The sequence below is a fragment of the Haliotis asinina genome, chromosome 11 (assembly GCF_037392515.1).
Source record: "Haliotis asinina isolate JCU_RB_2024 chromosome 11, JCU_Hal_asi_v2, whole genome shotgun sequence".
Lineage (NCBI taxonomy): Eukaryota > Metazoa > Mollusca > Gastropoda > Lepetellida > Haliotidae > Haliotis > Haliotis asinina.
Window position 1 is genome coordinate 47948254 of NC_090290.1, and position 20993 is coordinate 47969246.

The 20993-nt window shown below is 40.5% G+C and overlaps 1 protein-coding gene across 1 annotated transcript in view; it reads left to right on the top strand.

Moving 5' to 3' along the window:
- The window catches only part of LOC137256236 (integrin alpha-4-like), a 101322-nt gene that overhangs the window by 53483 nt on the left and 26846 nt on the right, over positions 1-20993 (top strand). The gene's annotated exons all lie outside the window — the stretch shown is intronic.

The following is a 20993-nucleotide window of genomic DNA, read 5'->3' on the forward strand; positions in this document are numbered from 1 at the left end:
GAACGAACACCAAATGTGAAATCAATTAGAATGTTTTTATAGGGTGAAGCGGGGTATTTTCGAATCGGCGCAAAGAGCATATTTTTATCAGTCTTTTTGGTTTAAAACTAAAGTAATGCCTATGTATTTTGGATCTACTGGTATGCGTGTGTCCACGTGTTTGGGTTAGAAAAAGACAAAAGAGATATTGTAAAGACATTAAATGGTTTTGCAATCTGTGCATAAGCCAAGTTTCCCTTGGTATCTGTCAACTGCAAATTTTTGTTGAAAGACAAACTCGTTGTTGATCTGTGTACGGGCCGGTGCAGTTTGTCTTCAGATTAAAAAGCACAATTATTTATCACACGGGGAACCTAGTTGTTTTTGTCGTGAAATGACAGCGCAGAAAAAAATACATTGAGCTAAATTACTCCGTACACTCTCCAATGTGGACAACTGCCGTTACTAATGCCTACAATAAGGTATAGCTGGATAGAGATGATTCATTATTCCGGACACTCGTTAATCCGGACAATGTGTCGTCCGGAATAACAGGGATATGACTGAAGCAGATGTCCAACGAAATAGCAGTTACCTCACCGGATGCACAATATTGCGTCTTAAATATGCGTAATAACTGACAGTAACGGCATTTTTGAAAGTTGCATGACGTGTTGTTTCTGAATGTTGAGCTCCTATACTTAAAAACAGGAAACACATTCGATTGCAACTGATAGTGAAGGAGTGAGTGAGTTTTGTTTTACGCCGCTTATAGCAACATTCAAGAATATCACGGCGGGGAACACCAGAATGTTACTTATATGGGGAATCGAACCCGGGTCTTCGGCGTGACGAGCGAACCCTTTCACCCATAATCGCCCTCGGTTACCCCGTTTACAACGTCCTTATCCTATGGTTTTCAATCTTTACATGTACCAAAACAGTAAAGGTATCGCGCTTTAAAGTCAGTGAGTGGGTTCGGCTTTACGTCGCTTTTAACAATGCTCCTGCAGCATCACGAGTTGTTAACAACTTTTAAAAGTGGTGTTTTGTCAGCGACAGTCTGCAGCTACCCTCACATACATAAGGGTGGTGGATAATCTGGTTGTTAAAGCGTCTGATAAAACCGAGTTTGATTCCCTACATGGGTGCAGCATATAGAACTAATTTCTGGCGTCACCCGCCGTGATAATGCAGTATTACTAAAGCGTCGTTAAACCATTCTCACTCACTCACTCACTCATTCACCCACCCACTCACTCACTTGCCTTTCAAGACTGACCTACATTTGCGAAAGGTTGTGTAAATTGAACCAGTACGCTAAATGATTTACAGACCAGCACAGGTGTATTTATTTCGAATTAAACTTGAAACAACATCCGCATATTCTCAAGTAGATAATAACTTTGTACCGAACTAATGATAATTTCGTGCTCGGCTCCTTGGCGATACTATCATAAATGCATCTTATGTTCAAAAACATATTTACCTGTAAAAAAAATAACTTCAATGTAACTAACTCCGACATAAAATATTCGTGTTATCAATGATATTTTAACATCCACATTTAAAGACCTCTTAATTGCTTTACGTAGCGAATCTATCAGATAAGTATTATCTAAACTTCCCAGCACTTGAATATTTTTTACGATTTAAAACACTGTACGTGGCATTGCTTCTTTTTCATAAATTATATTTAAACATAAACAAATAAGCCGTATACAATCTTTGTTTACAAAATGAACACGCCTGTGAAACATAATAGCCGTTTAAGCCAAGGTCAATCAACGCGACCTTTACGTCAACCAGTGCTATTACAACACAACCTGCTAAGACTCGACATGTGTTGATTTCATAATTGAGCTCATAGCCTACAAGCAGTTCCTTTCGCAAGTAAAATACATTACACCACACTCTCTTGTCTTTTATATATTGGCAGAGAGAGCGTACAGTTTTCTGTCAAGGGACTCTTTTTAATCTAGACGTAATGAGATTTGCGGGTCCATAGAAACGGAATTTCGCAAAAATGCTCTTTGGAGATTACCTTTAGTGGCTTTAGCATGCTTTGCACGTAGAGCCCGTGAACTGAAATTAGCACTGCACGTGCTTGGTTTTTCCACGGGCCTTTTTGACTGTAAATGCAAATGAAACATACAACAAGCGTGGCTTTTCATTTAAGAATATCTTCCCCGTGTTGGTTGTGAATAGATTCCTTATTGTCGAACCTGTGTTTACAGAAGGTATTCCAGGAAGGGTATAGTGATCATGCTAATGTTATATAGTGTGTACAATTGGAAATGTAAAGGGATGTTCAAAGAAAAGTTATCAACGTGTCCTGAACGTCAAAAAAAACTAAAATACCGCCTTGTCAAGACATAACCTGTTATGGACTGGCGGTATCACGTGCACATTGCTGTCTAAATTTTTTTGACGTGATTCAAAGTACATGAACAGGAACTGGTCCAAGACTTAGTCATAGCCTCCATTTTGGGAGATCGGCATATCAGTTCCGGAAATGACCGTTTTCACCAAATATTCAGTCTAAAAGGGTAATTAATCTCTGAAGTGCGCTATCTCCAAGAAGTCAGAGATTTTTAAGAAGTTGTGAAAAACATATGGCCTGGTGTGTCTGGTGTGGACCAGACAGTCCAGTGAGCATTGATCTGCGCAGTTGGGGTACGAGGACATGTGTCAGTCAAATCAGTGAACCTGACCACCAGTTCCATTAGTCTCCTCTTAAGACAGGCACCGGTTGCTGAAGATCAATTCTAACCCGGGTCTTCATGGATATGTCCAGTGTCAGGGAATTATATTTCCATATATCTACCTTTATATCCAGATGACCTCCAACCCGTGAAGATCCCGGGGTAGAATAGGCTTTCAGTGAGTGAGTTTAGTTTTACGCCGCACTCAGCAATATTACAGCTATATGGCGTCGGTCTGTAAATAATCGAGTCTGGACCAGACAATCCAGTGATCAACAACATGAGCATCGATCTGCGCAGCGACTCTGACCACATGATCCCGTTAGTCGCCTCTTACGACAAGCTGATTCGCCTTTTATGGCAAGCACGGGTTGCTGAAGGCCTATTCTACACCGGGACCTTCACGGGTCAATAGGCCTTCAGTAACCCATGTTTGCCATAAAAGGCGACTATGCTTGTCGTAAGAGGCGACGAACGGGATCGGGTGGTCAGGCTCGCTGACATGGTTGACACATGTCATCGGTTCCCAATTGCACAGATCGAAGCTCATGTTGTTGGTCACTGGATTGTCTGGTCCAGACTCGATTATTTGGAGACCGCCGGCATATAGCTGGAATGTTGCTGAGTGCGGCGTAAAACTAAACTCACTCACTCGCAGATGACCTCCTCAAAGGCGCCCAATCTCAACAACCTGAGGACCATACAACTCATGCAGCCGCTTGGCGCACCGAGTTGATGTGGCTTTGCCATCCTTAAGAGCTACCCATTGACAGCTGGGTCGACTGGGACACATGGTCACAACAGTGTGTCCAAATTGACAGCACGTTGTACCCGCAACTAGATGTTTGAATGTGTTCATGTGGCCACCATATTATCATCTACTAACGGATTCTTTTAAGTACACGGGGTCGAGTACTGCACACTGGGGGTTGTGACAACACTGAAAGAGTCTTGCACACACAGCTGACTCCAAAGTTCTTACACCGGGTCGCAGGTGGGTTCGATCCTGCCACCTAAAGCTCGCTGGATCACTAGCCAGGCGCTTTAGCCAGCTCGCCCACCATGCCACATAGGGTATGACGAGGTACCTTGTAGATACAGATATCGTTTCCGTTAACAAATAGGACACGAAATCTCGAGACCGTTTGCGTTCTATTGCCTCTCAGCAGGCGAAATACATCTCCTCTTAACCACTACTTATCACTGGATTGTCTGGTCCAGACTCAATTATGTACAGAGTTAACAATATCCCGACAATTACACAGCGTGATCTATAGCACGTTGTACATGTAGCCCACTGGCACAGTTTGAAGTTCGGACGAACCAGTTTCAGCTACCTGCAGACCCCCGTGATAATGGTAACATACAAGGAAATAAAAAGATTATTGCGAAAGACTCACGACGCCGAAAATATGTCAGTACTCGTTGTCTTTCGCCCAGTTCCGGGAAAGTACAATTGATTACAGTCTTTTTTACATAATGATTACATTTTCCGCTGAAACAAGACAAGACGAGACACTCAGACCAATAGTCTGTCTAACAGTCCCTGAACCACATTATTTTCGCAACAGTCTTGCCCTCCTTGCAATGCTAAAACCCTAAATGAAACAAGTCTAGATTTCCTCATGTTCAGATCTCTGGTTTCTAAGGGGTTCCTTTTCAGTTTAGATTGGTTTATTCCTTAAGATCAAAATTATAGATCTTCAGAGATTATATGTTAGTCTAGATCATGTTACAATATTACGACATTCGGTAATATTCGTGTTCGTTCTCTTGGGGAGTAAAGCACGTCTTTTCCGCCATGAAGAATTGAAAACTCGCAGTTATTTTTTCAGGATCTGAGTGTTGAACCCAGGGGAATGCCTCACGCAGGACAACTAGGCCATTGTATAAAAGTCTGGAAAGTCTTGAGAGCGTATTTGCTTCTGGAATATATTAACTCCTGTTCGGTGTGTTAGTCTGTACAGTCCGACCCCCAATGTCTAATAAACAAACTCAGGCTGGTCCGAGGTTACACACATTCACGAGATTCTCGTTTTACAATTCGAGGAGATACGAGAGATGAAGGAGGTTACAGGCTAACGCTGCAGGCAGCATTTGTTCATCGCTATGTACCTTGATCTACAGGTCATCGTGGCAGGTTTAGCATCGGCAGGACTATTAGCGAGGAAACTCACGCAGGGAAGGACATGAAATAATAGCTTTAATTTTGGAGAATGGTATATGATGCTCCCCAAACGCTGATATGATAAAAAACAATGGGCCCTTTAACCAGTAGATGTGTTCCGTTGGAGCGACTAGGTGTCCTCGGGGAACTGATGTGAATAATACTGTTTTGACGGTGATGAACACGAATGGTTCTAAGGTCCAGTTAAACACTATCCGACTGTTATGTAAATATGCATATCCTCTTGAGATCTATTGTTTGGCCACACTTCAATGTTAAATTATACCAAACAATTGCTGTTCCCAGTACTGAAGCGAAACACATGCAGGATGAAGAATATGGAACGAGAACTTGGCGGGATAAAGAATAAGGAAGCGATACGGGCGAGATGAAGAGTAGGGAAGCGAGACGTGAGTGAGATTAAGAATGAGGAAGCGAAATGTGAAGATGAAGAATAAGGAAACGACCGTGAGTGGGATGAAGAATAAGGAAGCGAAACGTGAGTGGGATGAAGAATATGGAAGCGAAACGATCGGGATGAAGAAAAAGGAAAGGAAACGGGTGGGATTAAGAGTACGGAAGCGACTGTACGTGGGATTAAGAATAAGGATAGGGAAACGTGAACTAAATGAAGAATAAGGGGGAGGTGGGGTAGTCACGTGGTTAAAGAATAAGGAATGGAGGATAATGTGTGCGGGATGAACATAGTGTGGGGCATCATTTGCCATGATACTACTACAAGTGACATGGCGTTAAATGGGTGAGGTGAAATTGCCATTGTGTAAGTTTTGTTTTACGCCGCTTTTAGCAATATTCCAGGAACATCACTTCGGGGGTTCCGGAATTCGCACATTGCCTCCATGTGGGGAATCGAATCCGTCCTATCGACGTGACCAGCCAGCATTTTCACTTTTACCCTCCCCACCGAATGTTCCTAAAAGCGGCGTAAAACCACTCTCAGTCATGGATCTAACTCACTGAGATATCCCACTCATACACAGTTTCCTACTCTAAGTGGTTCATTCCTTTATAAGACATTAACACCGATCGTCAGACAGAATAACATCTGTTAAGGACATAAATACCAAATTTATACGTGTTTAGGTTTGACCCCGCCGGGTATCAAGCCACCATCTTCCTCACTGTGAACCGACGTTCTATGCTCTCCACCACGAATGCAGCATGACTGTAAGGGATACACTGGAGTTCTGTTCTCTCTTGAATTCCCACAGGGGTAATCAAGAATGACAGCACGACCCGGGTCGTTAAAAAGCTCCCGGTTCATGAAAATTACTCAAGTACGATCTGATACAACTCGTGCTTGGCAAAACTGATGCTGAGCCGACTTTCGTTATGTAAAAATTCGGGGCAGATTGGTGCAAGCTCAAACGACACAATCTTGAATATATTTACAGATATACAGGAAACAGTAGCGTCTCAATTCTAATCTAACACCAAGTGACATTCGTTCTAGCAATAGAACGGCTTCGTTGATTATCAATGGTTGGACATTCCTAAGATAATTGTCCTCTCACCGCTATCGCCGGTGCCCGAGTAGGCGGATGAATGTATATACAGTTAACAGTTGAATCACTTAAGACATCCGCCCCCAGAGCTGAAGAGCGAATTGTACCAAATGTACAACGTTCGCCGTGAGAAGGCAGGAAATTCGTGGTTGCATGCATTACTAGATCTCCTCGATGTAACTCCCGCAGTGAACCAGACCCCACAATTAACACTTGGAAATTGACCCGCATGGTTTGCACGTGCAGTACCAATCGCGTTTATTTGCCACGTTGAGAATAGTACGTGGACATTAGGCAGCACTGCTTGCACATGCAGTTAACGCGTATTGCCGTTGGTTTGTGGGACGGGAGGCACTGCCGTGTTGACATTTATACCCGTATGTGAGTAATGTGGAAGATATGATGTATGGCAGATGTGAACTTGCTTTTCCGTTTCCTTTCACTGTACTCACGATGTTGTTTACCAAACAGTCGCCATAATGTCACAGACATAACGAATGTGCTTCCATTTCCTTAACAGAGAGTGTTTGCGCTTGAAGATGAATATTTATCCCCGCAGCGTGTTTGGCGCGAAGCAGGGAATATAACGGCGGGGAATATAGAATAAAATTTAGGCCCTGTCCGTCCTTAAAAACATTTGACTAGATTCTTTTCATATTTGGTTGCTGGGTCTATCAACTTCAACTTCAACTTCTTTATTCTCGTAAAACCACCCACCCGTGAAGGTCCGGGTTAGAATAGGCCTTCAGCAACTCATGCTTGCCATAAAAGGTGACTATGCTTGTCGTTAGTGGCGACGAACGGGATAGGGTGGTCAGGCTCGCTGACGTGGTTGACATAAGTCATCGGTTCCCAAAGGTGTAGATCGATGCTCATGTTGTTGATCACTGGATTGTCTTGTCCACACTCGATTATTTACCGACCGCCGCCATGTAACTGGAATATTACTGAGTGCGGCGTAAAACTAAACTTACTCACTCACTCATAAAACCACCACTGGTGGTACAAGAGCAAAGAATATACAATATTAACAAATGTACATAAATATAAATATTCGTCATGATGATGAGTTATTTACGTAACAATTTATGCAAGTGTGAGATAAAGAGTGATAAACATTTCCTAAGTTGAAAATTGACATGCGACATAACCTTGCTAAGAGTTTATACATTGATATCACAGTATGACCTTCATTTCAAGGTCACAAGGTGACGTTAACGTGTTACCCTTGTCAGCGATATATCTCAATAATCCTTTACTGGATTTTCTTCATATGTGATACCAAGTTTAATTTTGGTGATTTTTGACATAACATTCAAGGTCAAGATGACTGTTTTAGGATGTCAGCATGTTAACCCGCATTTTTTGATTGCAGCAACTATTAAAAAATTAGAGCGGGCTTACATACGATTTTTGCTGTGAAACCTGGACAAGCCATATTTATATCTAAATGTAAAGCTTTGCAACCTGTCTGTCTTACACGAAATAAAGGCTTGTTGCACGTCTGGTTGTCAGCAAGATATCTCAAGAACGGTTCGCTGGATTTGCCTCATAGACTTGTATTTTGATAAGCAATTTCTTTGTTACTATTTTTGCATATTTCATACACCACGACATTCACGTCAAGGTCAAAGTGAGTCTTGATAATATTTCTTACTTCATTTTAATTAACTTCAGTTTTATTAAACTACGATCATCACTTTCATTCACTACTGTTTAAGTTTGATTTGATAATTTGCGGCAGGGGATTATGTCACCTTAGTGAAAACGCTTGTTTTTATTGTTTTGTAGCCCACATATTTTTTTAATATAACCATTTTCATTTTTTTAAATAATACCCATCACGCCGAAGACCCGACCTCGCACATGGGTACAATGTGTGAAGCCCATTTCTGTTATCCTCCCTCCCCCACCCCTTGACACTGCGGGGATATTGCTAACAGCGGCGTAAAAGTAAACTCATTCACTACGGATTGTAATATCACGTGAAAAAAGAAACAAATTTGTCAATGTAAATTTTGCGGCGTACCGTGGTCCCTATCAAAGTGTTAAAATTATTGATCTAAGGAATCTCATCTGATGGACTTACTTTACCGCATGGTCATATTCTAAAGGAAGACACAAGAACTTATATTCTACAGAAGGTTTATTGGTCGTTGACGTGCAGTAAAGATAATTACTTTATACTCAGAGGAGTAAATGACAGGTCGTGTTTTTATATTTCTCAGTTAGACTTCTCTTAGAAAATCTCTTTCAAAAACCCGTTTAGGTTAATATGCCCAAGGATGGGTCTCAAGGGATTTACCATTTAAATTAAATTCTAAATTTCGAAATTCTTACCAACACCTTTTGCGTTTCGTTAAATAAGTTATCGAGGAGTGACAATTGTTGATATTCCTAGTTAGGGGATGGAGGAAGTGTTACTTCGACATTAAAAGGTTTCTATGGTCAAGTGAGTGAGTTTAGTTTTACGCTGCACTATATGGCGGTGGTCTGTAACTAATCGAAACAGGACCAGACAATCCAATGATCAACAGCATGAGCGTCTGAATCCAACCTTTCAGTAAAACATTAACCGAGGCTGTTCCAGACACTCCAATGACCATCAATGTACACAAATTGGATACGATTACATGATTGAATTCATGAGCATCGAGCTAGGCAATCGGTATGCGATGACAGGTGTCAACCAAGTCAGCTAGCCTACCCTCCCGACCCCGTTAGTCACCTCTCACGACAAGCATGGGTTACAAAGATGATCATTTCTTCACAGGTGTCTTTTGTCAGGAGATATAGGGTAGCCTAGAGGTCAAACCGGCAGCTCTTCTGGTCCAGACTCGAATAATTACCGACCGACACCAGGTAGCTGTAATGATGCTGGGTGCGACGTAAAAATATATTCATTCACTCACTTGTCCGGGTTAGAAATGATCTCCAGCCATCCATACTTGACTTAAGAGGTGACTTAAGAGGGTAGGGGCTTAGGTTTGTTGATTTGGGTGACACCTGTCATCGCATACGGATTGCCTAGCTCGATGTTTATCATTTCAATCACGGGATTATCTCGTCCAGACTCCATTCTTTAGAGACCACCTTTATGTAGCTGTAATACTGCTGGGTACGGCGTTATACCCCAGACAAAGGAAAAAACTATTTTTACGCGTCTCAGAGGGATACTAAACTCACTCACTCACTCCATGGTTTCTGGAACTCGCAGTATCTGAGCGGGTTAGGCGGCTGACTTTGTGTGCTGGCGATCACATGTATTTTTGGTGAATGGAATGCCACCATTGCCCAACTGTCATTTAGTAAGATATTCAGCGCCTTCAAACATCTTTTTGTCTCTGTATTTCAACCGTCTGGTGAACGCGGAAGAAGGTTTTTCAAGAATAGGCTTCTTGTGGCAATTCCTTTACATGACTTTCAATAAATACAGTATCTGTTTGACCATAAGGTGCCTGAGAGACATTGAGAATCCAGCATTACGATTTTAACCACAAAAAATATTCAACGTTTCCGTATTATTTTCGTTTGTAATAAATGTCAGAATTTGGAAAAGGCTCATCTTCACAATGGAAATAACTAAGCCACTGGGTTTAAAGCATTATCGCGACCATTTTGTTTTGAGCCATTATTAACATGGTGGAAATGCACAATATTTTATAAAGATTCTATGACAGAATATTTTATTGAAATATCGAAATGCTACACGTGCCACATCTTCAGTCTGCCAAGGGTCACACTGATAACGAAGGTCCAAGACCAGTATCTTGTAAGTGTTAACAGATAGAGATAGCCTAATCCAATTTATCGTGTACTTCACTCGTGGTCACACCGATATCGAATGTCCAAGACCAATATCTTGTATGTGTCAGCAGATGCATCATGTCTTTCGCTTGTCAACGCCGTTGTGGTCAAATACGTTATGAAAATCTTTATGTAATTCTGACAGATAGAGTAACTTAACTTCGCAGTAGGTACGTTATCGGTAGTCGAATTAGGCAATAGGATTTAGATACAACAACTTATCAGCAATATTATCAGTAAACCCGATTAGCTATGACAACTGGGAAAGGGTATAAAACAGGGACGACCACAGTCACAAATCATCCTGTGACTGTGGCGCAATAAACTCCTTGTTTATTTACTCAGGTAAGACCCTTTACTTTCTTCTACCTTGGCAAATCGTTACCATTACTGTTCAATGTTTTCTGCAATACATGTTCGCTATCATGACCACATGTTAAGATCCTTGGCAAGGTCGTTATGTTATGTGGAACGAGGGTCGTTAATATATTTTAGACTGTTTTACTCTCTATTGCTCCCCTAGTGTACCCTAGTGGTTAGAGCGTTTGTTCTTCACGCTGAAGGCCCGGGTTCGATTCCCCACGTGGGCACAATGTCTTAAACCATTTCTGGTGTCCTATGCTAGTGGTTTCGTGGCTGTCGTGGAGCGTGTCGTGTATTGTTTGAATTATTGTATTATGAGTAAATACTTTCCCGTGTTGAATGATCCTGGTATAATGTATAGAGTGTGTTCGACACTGTGTATTTCATTATGTATTGCGTAATGTTGTTTTGGATATGCTAGTATTATAAGATGTATTAACGAAATTGTGTTGATGTTATGTGTTAGAAATGTATCTTGATTTATGTAGTATGTGTCGTGTACATCGACGTATGATGATTATGTACTTTGTATAGCAGCATGTAATGATAATGTATCTTGGCAACTGATTACTGATTGTCAATATGTTCTAATAATTATTTGTACCTAATTATGTAAAAATCATCCTGTGACTGTGGCGCAATAAACTCCTTGTTTATTTACTCAGGTTCTCGTGTTGTGTGTGGGTTGGTATAGTTACACCTCCTAGCTGCCAAGCGAGCTGATTCCCCAAACTCGCGAGTTAACAAGTGGTGGAGAATCCGGGTAATATTATTAACATGGTGGAAATGCACAATATTTTATAAAGATTCTATGACAGAATATTTTATTGAAATATCGTGCATTTCCACCATGTTAATACCATAATAGTGCTTTGACATTTGTGTAGGCAAGAGTTAGTCTTTTTTGTACAGTGTTTTTTATTCACGTGGTCCATTATTCGTACATGTCGTAAAAGATCATGTTATAAAACTATTGAAAACATATAAGGTGGAGGATATGTTTGACATCTTAAGTTAAGTTGAAATTTCTTACTAGTCCTAGATCTATTTTTAGGTGTATACGTCATGACAAACGTTACATTCCGTTAATTTACGTCATTCATTCGATGTATTTTATTACACAAAAGTTATATTAACAGAATGTACATTACGGTACCTTACGTCACTAACTCACTCTGTGTTTATTGTACGACAAAGTGTACAATTAACGACACTCTATCGCTGTATTTTATTGTATAGAAGTCCTAACAAAGAGTACAATTTACGTCACTCAATCACTATATTTTATTGTATAGAAGTCTTAACAAAGAGTACATTTTGTTTCTTAACGTCAGACTATCCCTGTATCTTATTTATATAAGTCCTGACAAAGAGTGCATTCTGTTAATTAACGACACTCATTCACTGTATTTTATTTATATGTCCTGACAAAGAGTGCATTCTGTTAATCAACGTCACTTTCTTATTCCTTCTAACCGTATAAAAGTCGTAACAAAGAATAAGTCACTTTAATCTGCGTCTTCCTTTAACTGAAGACTTGATTACGTCCATACTAAATCTATGGACCGGTCCCTTCGGTACACTTCCATGCATTTATCAGCTTTGAATTGACTTCAACGTCATCGTCATTGTCACAGCAGCAGCAGCAGCAGCAGCAACTACTGCGATGTGTATATAACCTTCTGACAAGTGTCTACTTCATTGGAATAATTAGGGTTAAAATGAAGTCTTATTTTGAAGAATATAAGCAATGGAATACGCCACTTGTCCCTTGGGAAATAGGAAGTTTGTATATTGTTTTCCATGTAAAATTTCTGATAACGACGTTTGATTATTTCGGTTAGGAATTTCACATCTCCTGTTGTCTGGATGTCTGTCGGCTAAAAGCTATTCAAATCATTTCCAGGTTCTCAGCTTCATATCGGGGGTGTCAGGCAATCAACCAGGCTACACCTTTTATGGGTACTGAACTTAGCCAATCAATCAGCCCAGGTCGATGGAAATAAAAAAGTTTATAAATTTGATTTGGTCTTCGGGCTTTGCAGGAGGAAATTAAAGCTACTTCAGACTATAAGATTTTTTATATTTACATTCTATAGTCCGTTCAAATATCTGAAAGGCCCTGTTGTCTTTGTGTATTCTGAAACAGCGTATGATGCCTAACAAAATTGTAAATATCTGAAACTTCCAGTTTTAATTTAGATGATTTGTGTGTCTGTGTCTTTCTATTGTTGAAACCTTCCAGGGCCTAGATTTTCGAAGCTCTCTTAGAGCTAAGATAGTGCCACACATTAACAGTAACTTAAGACTATTTTAGCGCTAAGAGAGCTTCATAAATATAGGCCCAGTGCATCAAAACGACAATGGTGTGTGTTGTATAATAGTGTGTATTCGTTCTCTGAATCAATTAGATAGGAGCCCTGCTCGGGTCTACAATAATTTGGCAAGCGTAGCTTACCACTGTTCCACAATGAAGGATTGTTCTCGGCTTCGTCTGAGTTTTTTTTTGTAGGATTTGTTTTTAAATATTCAATAACATAACTTTATTTCTGTGACAAATGTCAGTGTGCACGATGGGCGTTCCTTTAATCTCAACTGAAGCCATGATATAATCATTATTTTTGTTTGTTTGTTTGTTTTTTCAGCCGCCTCTCATCAGAATGATTGGCGTATGTTGTTTTGCTTTCACTGAAATAAAACTAGTCCCATCTTCAATTTAGAAATGAATGTTTCCTTCACCAAAATAAACAGCCGTCTTGTTATCTTGTATTGCTTCAGACAGATAGTATAAAAATATGACGTATTAAATGTAGCTCTTACGTACTTAAGGCGCCTTCCTCACGTTTAACTGGTATCTTTGGCATGATCCCATGCGCAGTGTAAGCTACCGTACATACAAGTTTTTTTTTAGAATCGGGCGCCCAGTCTACTCTGGTAGTTTTGCTGTGTTGTATAAATACAGAAGGGGCATGGAGGTTCAAGGTTAGAATAAGTGTCTAGAATCCTAAGATTGTTACATGAAGCGACCATGGCTGAGTCAGTGAACTTACTTTTACGTCGTCTTTAACATTATTCCAGCAGTATCATGACGGGGGACACCACGAATGGGCTTCACACAATGTGGGGAATCGAACCTGGGTCGTCAGCGTGAGGAGCGAACGCCTTTACCACTGGGCTACCCCAGCGCCCGATTCCAGATTAGAATAGGTGTGGGTAATCCTAACATTGATACATGAAGCGACCATTTAAATAAGATCCCTTTCTCTGTGGTGATTTCCGGGTCCGAATAAATAGCATGCTTCCTAGCGGACAGCCGATTTGTTATTCTCGGTGAATTAGCTGATTGTGATCGATCGCAACGGTGTATATCGTTGATTTCAATATCGATGACTGTATTGTCTTACCCTGCCTCAGTTATTTGCTCAATTAACTAAAAGTTATTTCTCAATTTTCAATTATTTTATGAATGATGCCTTGTCAGACACATTATTGCTCTCTGTATTTATACTGAACAAAAATAGTTAGGGATGCATGTATATGTAAATTTTGAAATCATTAATTATTCATTATGAATTATTCAAATATTTGTTATTGATACACTGGCAAGATATCAATCACAAGAATACCAATATCCCTAAGTTATTTTGCAATTATCATTTGCAATTTCGGGTTGGCGGGAGAGTCGTTCAAGGGTTTGCACGAGACGCAAAACCCACAAATTTGGTTGCAGACATTTGTACAATGTGTGAAGCCTATTTCTCGTGTCTTTCTTCGTGATAATGCAGGATATTGCTATAGAGGGCGTAAAACCATAATCATTCATTAATAACTTACAATTTTGAAGTTCCAATTTTTACTCAGCAAATAACCTGTATGTATCAGTGAGTGAGTGAGATTTCACTTTGCACTGACATTTTTTCAGCCAGACAGCGACTGGTTAAAGCGTTCGCTCGTCGATCCGTGTTCGATTCCCCATATGGGTATAATGTGTGAAGCCCAGTTCTGGTGTCTTTCCGCCGTGGATATTGTTAAAAATGGTTTGGAACCATACTCACTCACATATTTATTCCACAATAATCGTGTCTATTGGTTTCCATGTTAAATGAGACTTATTCACAGCTCAGACTTTATATACGTTCACAGAACGAACTCGCCAAGGAGCTTTGTGCCATAATCTTGACAGTTCTGTAAAAGTGGCAGCGTGATGCTTTCAAGAGACAAAATGGCGCTACCATTTTGAATTAGTGTCATGTAACTTTCCAGAAAGTAAAGCGATTTTAGACTGTCTGTTGACCTTTTCTAGCGTCACATGCGTATTCGAGATGCTGCAAGACATGTCAGAATTCGTGGTAAACTCCGTTACAAGCCGAGTGGCCTTCTTGTGGCCATTTTTATGCACCCCGGCATGTACTGCGGGGGGATAAAGTCGACGCCTCGTCCGTCCGTAATCATTTTGTTTCCGGAGCATAACTCAGAAACCGTTCAATATTTTTAGACCAAACTTGATAGATATAGCAATCTCAGCCTATGGCTGTGCCTTTTGCTGTTTACAGAGTTTTGGCATATATATATTCCCGGTTTCAATGGAAACGTTTTGGACTTAGTCTCAAAATGGAGGGATGGGCTTCGTCTCCGGAGCAGAACTAAAACCGTTCAATATTTTTCTGCAAAACTTGTTACATACATTAGTCAGAACCTAAAGTAGTGCCTTTTGCTATTTACTGGTTTTTCTGATATATTATTGTCTCGGTTTCCATAGAAATTATTCGAACTTTGTCTCAAAAGTGAGAGGTGTGTTTCGTTTCCGGAGCACACCTCAAAAAGTTCCTAATATCTGTCAGCAAAACTTGGTAGATATATGTGGCAGACCCCAACGTGGTGCCTTTTGCTGTTTACAGATTTTTGTGATTTATAATTGTTTGGGTTTCGGACTTCGTCTAAAAATCTAGGGATGGGCTGCGTTTCCGTAGCAGAACTCAAACATTCTAAATATCTTTCTGCAAACCTTGGCAGATATGTAGGGGAGACCCTAAAGTGGTGCCTTTTGCTATTTACAGAATTTTTGTGATTTATCATTTTCCCAGTTTCAATGGAAACGATTTTGACTTAGTCTCAAAATGGAGGGATGGGCTTTGTTTCCACAGCACAACTCGAAAACTATTCAATATCTTACAGCAAAAACTTGGCAGATATTTGAGGCAGACCACAAAGTGGTGCCTTTTGCTATTTACAATGTTTTGGTATGTTTATTTTTCCTGGTTTCCATGGAACTAATTCTCACTTAGTCTCAAAATGGATATCAAAATGATATCTTTCAACAGATCTTGGCTGTTATATGAGACAGATCTTGAAGTGGTGCCTTTTGCTGTTTACAGATATATGGCATTTATATTTTTCATGACTTCCATGGAAACTATTCAAACTTAATCTAAGAAAACATCAAGTAACTGTCAGATGATTTGTCCTTTCAAATATGTGGGGGCCGGGGGGATATGTCATCTTCTGATGACGCTTGTTGTAACTGGGATCCGTCTAAGTGCATAGCTAAAAGAACTGTCAACTCGAGGGAATTGTGGAATTATGAAAAGTTTAGAATTACAACATCCACAAAGTTTATGGATAGCAAAATCATTTAGCTGGTGAGTGCGACGTTTTACAGATTACACACAGATTCCTGGTTGACAACGGTACAAGAATCAGTATCAAAATATCGCGCTCACCAAAGAGAAAACTAGTACACGGAACTCGAAGGACTATTTTCAACATGGCTGCACATTGTTTTCTACTATGCATAAAATGTTGCAGATGTATTTTAAACTTACAGGACTTCGGTTGATATACGGATATACGGTATGGTTAAGACAGATAATCTGTATCTTGCGTTAATTGTTATATGGAAGAAGTGGACGAAATGAACAATAATTATCTCTGATGGACTCTGACGATGTTTTTGACGTCATATGCGCGTACTGATCGATAAGTTGTAATTTTGCACAGAGCTTTCATCGATGGAAGGGTGGGTCCTATGCGGGTTACGGAAACGGACGAATGTCGCCGAATGATGTCAGGTGACAGTGCAATCGCTGTGCTGCGAACAAAATCGTTTATGACATCGACTGCAAACCCTCCATGTGGGCGATATTTTCAAGACAACGTATGCTCCTAGAGGAATTTGAACAGAGACTAAACATATCGTCGTATGTATCTGTTAAAAACGTTTCAAATTTGAAATGACAAGAACAGTCGGAAGTGATTCACAATGTCGCGTAGGAGGTGTTTTCCGAGACTTTCCGACTGAGAACACTTGCTGACAGAGCAGCACGTCACCCCAGAGGCTATAATTTGACAGATTAAAGAAATTAGTGAGCTCCCATGTCAGGCACTTGTAATGTATGCATTTCCTGTCATAGAAGGACGCTGTTTACATAACGACTGACGGCCTTGAAGTTCTTGAATGCTTAAAGTAGCTATACCCTGGCTGTTTCACGTTAAAGCACCCCGGCAAGATCCGGTTAGAACTGGTCTGCAGTAGACCAGACTCGTCGTAAAATGCCATTATGGGATGGTCGGATTTACATGCTTCTCAAATAGGGTTAAAAGTTGTTTTCAGAAAACGTGACCTTCTTTCGCGAACTCGAGAAAAAGGGACTTCGACGATAAGGTCCCACGGAATGATATTGGTGGAGTAAGTAAATGCGGAAAATATCTTCTGCGATATTTAAGATGACTGGTTTATCTCTTAACATGATCATTGCTTTTCTCCGTTATTTCTACACGGCCTCCAAGTTGACGTAACTGATCAGGTTTAACTGAAATATGTAATTCGGATCATATGTCACTTGACACTGACGCCTTGCACAAATGTAAATGATAGCAAAAGAAAATCTCTCTCCCCCCCCCCCTTCTCTCTCTCTCTCTCTCTCTCTCTCTCTCTTACGCACGCGGTCGCACACACACACACAATCTTTGCTCAGATAGTTTAAATCACAGGAACAGCACCTCTTTAACCTTTGTCTTGTCAAATTAATATTCTCCAAAGTGGTATTTGTCAGATTAATATTCTAGAAAGTAGTAAGCAGTTTCTACCTCCCTCATAACCGGGAACTCATATGTTTTCCAGTCTTACGTTAGACGTTATGGCCTTTAGTACACTAGTTGTATAAAACTGAGTGTTACTCTCAAGTACCCAGTCTGTTATTGAGCTGAAAGAGGACTTCAGACTCGAGTGCTGTCTGTTTGTGGTTTAAGGGAGCGTTAGACTTTCGTTCGCTTTCTTCTACGGGTTGAAAGACGGTTTTGGACCTTGAACACTAACCGTTTGTGTTTAGTCAAGTGTGTGAGGCTCTAATAGTTCCCTGGGTTAGTGATTGAGTGAGTGAGTATGATGTCACGCCGTTTTAGCAATATTCCAGCTTAATCACGGCGGGGACCACTAGAAATGGGATTGACACCCATTATGGGAATCCCACTTTGTACCCATATCGTGACTCGAATCCCCCAATACTGGCTGAGTTTAATGGGGTAGTACCTACTGTTACCACTGTCTGTTACTGACTTACATATATGTTGGCCTTCAGTACACTGTCTGTTACTGACTTACGTATATGTTGGCCTTCAGTACACTGTCTGTTACTGACTTACGTATATGTTGGCCTTCAGTACACTGTCTGTTACTTACGTATATGTTGGCCTTCAGTACACTGTCTGTTACTGACTTACATATATGTTGGCCTTCAGTACACTGTCTGTTACTGACTTACGTATATGTTGGCCTTCAGTACACTGTCTGTTACTGACTTACGTATATGTTGGCCTTCAGTACACTGTCTGTTACTGACTTACGTATATGTTGGCCTTCAGTACACTGTCTGTTACTGACTTACGTATATGTTGGCCTTCAGTACACTGTCTGTTACTGACTTACGTATATGTTGGCCTTCAGTACACTGTCTGTTACTGACTTACGTATATGTTGGCCTTCAGTACACTGTCTGTTACTGACTTAAGTATATGTTGGCCTTCAGTACACTGTCTGTTACTGACTTACATATATGTTGACCTTCAGTACACTGTCTGTTACTGACTTACGTATATGTTGGCCTTCAGTACACTGTCTGTTACTGAGATGCAGATGGCGTTGAAGATGACAGTTTATGTTTTGGTCAAGTCAAGTCAATGTTAGGTTGAAGTGCATTCCCTGTTGTTGCAGTGCAACCTAGACTTTTCGTAAAACGCCTTATAGATATTTCAGGTGGACTCGGGGCTTGGGGTAGCCCAGTGGCTAAAGCGTTCACTCGTCAGGCCGAAGACCTGGGTTCGATTCTCAACATGGTTGCAGTGTGTGAAGGCCAATTCTGTTGTCACTTGCCGTGATGTTACTGGTATATTGCTAAAAGCGTAAAACTTTGCTCACTCACTCCAGGTTGGACTAAGTCCCCAGCAACTCATCCTTGCAGTCAGATTCGGCGAAGTGGATCAGATGGTCAGGTTCGATTGATTTGTTGATTGGATCGTTCGATGCTCAGACTACAGATCACTAGATTATCCTCTCCAAACTCGATTATTTTCAGGCAGCCGTATAGGTAGGGCACGATAGGGTAGTCCAGTGGTTAAATCGTTCGCTCGTCACACTGAAAACCTCTAGGTACAGTGTATGAAGCCCACTTGTGGTGTCCCCTGCGATCATTTTGCTGGAAAATTGCCAAAAGCGGCGTACGATCCATCTCTTTCATTCATATGGAACTTTTGAAGGTACAACAACCAACCATCCATGCAGAACATGAAATCTCTTTGTTCAAAAACATATATGAAAAATTACAAGATAAAAGAAAACACTTCCGACTCGTATTCTACCAACTCATCGATGTGGTGCTGTGTGAGCGACAGCATGGTGCCATGGTAACTAGCGTTTATGACGTACAATAACACAATTACATGGAAGCTAAAATACCATTTAGTGCTTTGGGGAAAAACGTAAGGCTTTAAACACGCATCTATCCTACAGTATAATTGTTCATTGTGTGAGAGCCCTTGAAATATCGCCGTCGGCGAATGACACTTGCAGCTTTTTGTGAAGCGGAATTGTTTGGGTTTTTTTTGTCTGCTTCGTTCATTGTGGTTTGATCAATTTCGAGCATGGGCACTGACTCGACACGCGAGTCTCTTCTGACGTACTCTTGTATCTATCAAACTACGACTTGGATATTTTTATGGTAAATATAAATCTAGGGGCTCCGGAAGGGAACGGACCCTAACCTTGTGTTACAAAGGTTATACAATAAGAGTAAATCTTAGGTTTTACTAGCGTTAATTGTACGACTGTCTGTGAACAGTCGAGTTTTGATCCGCAAGATGCCAGTAAAAATCGAGTTCGAACCAGGCAGCTAGGTCACCGATTGTTTTAACAATACACCGCTTTTAGTGGCATTAAAATCCTAGCAGCATCTCTCTATTCAAGATGGGGCAGAATACGCCACAATTTGTACCATTCGAACCTTTTCAAAGGCGGACACAATTTGCCGAATTAACAACATTCCCATCGTATAAAAACATGCACAATTTGCCGCATTTACTACCATTCCAGCCCCCAATCAAGTACAGTTCGCCGTATTAACAACATTAATCGATGATATCAAAATCGGGCACACTACGCCGACTTATGTTAACATTCCAACCATATCAAAAACTGACACAATACGCCGACTTATCTTAACATTCCAACCATATCAAAAACTGGCACACTACGCCGACTTATGTTAACATTCCAACCATATCAAAAACTGACACAATACGCCGACTTATCTTAACATTCCAAACATATCAAAAACTGGCACACTACGCCGACTTATGTTAACATTCCAACCATATCAAAAACTGGCACACTACGCCGACTTATGTTAACATTCCAACCATATCAAAAACTGGCACACTACGCCGACTTATGTTAACATTCCAACCATATCAAAAACTGGCACACTACACCGACTTATGTTAACATTCCAACCATATCAAAATCGGGCACACTACGCCGACTTATGTTAACATTCCAAACATATCAAAATCGGGCACAATACACCGGGTACAGCAGTAATAATGATAAGGAATATTTATAAAGCGATTCGTGCAATAATAGCATAAAACAAAACTTACAGATGATAGCCTGCAATAAAGCCTATGACTAATAGCAGGAGAGAATGTGTATGAATTATAGTTCATGAATAAAAGGGTGAAACAGTCTATGAATAATGGCCTGAACATAGTTCCATATTCTGTATGAATATTCTATTCATAGCAGTTGCACAGAGACCCACAATATACCACTTGTAGCGATATTTCACGCATACTGGGATTCGGCCTTTAGCGGCATTCCAGTCACATGAAATTGGGGCACATTAATCAGCCTTTAGCAGTATATCAATAACAAAATGGAACACAATAAGCTGCCTT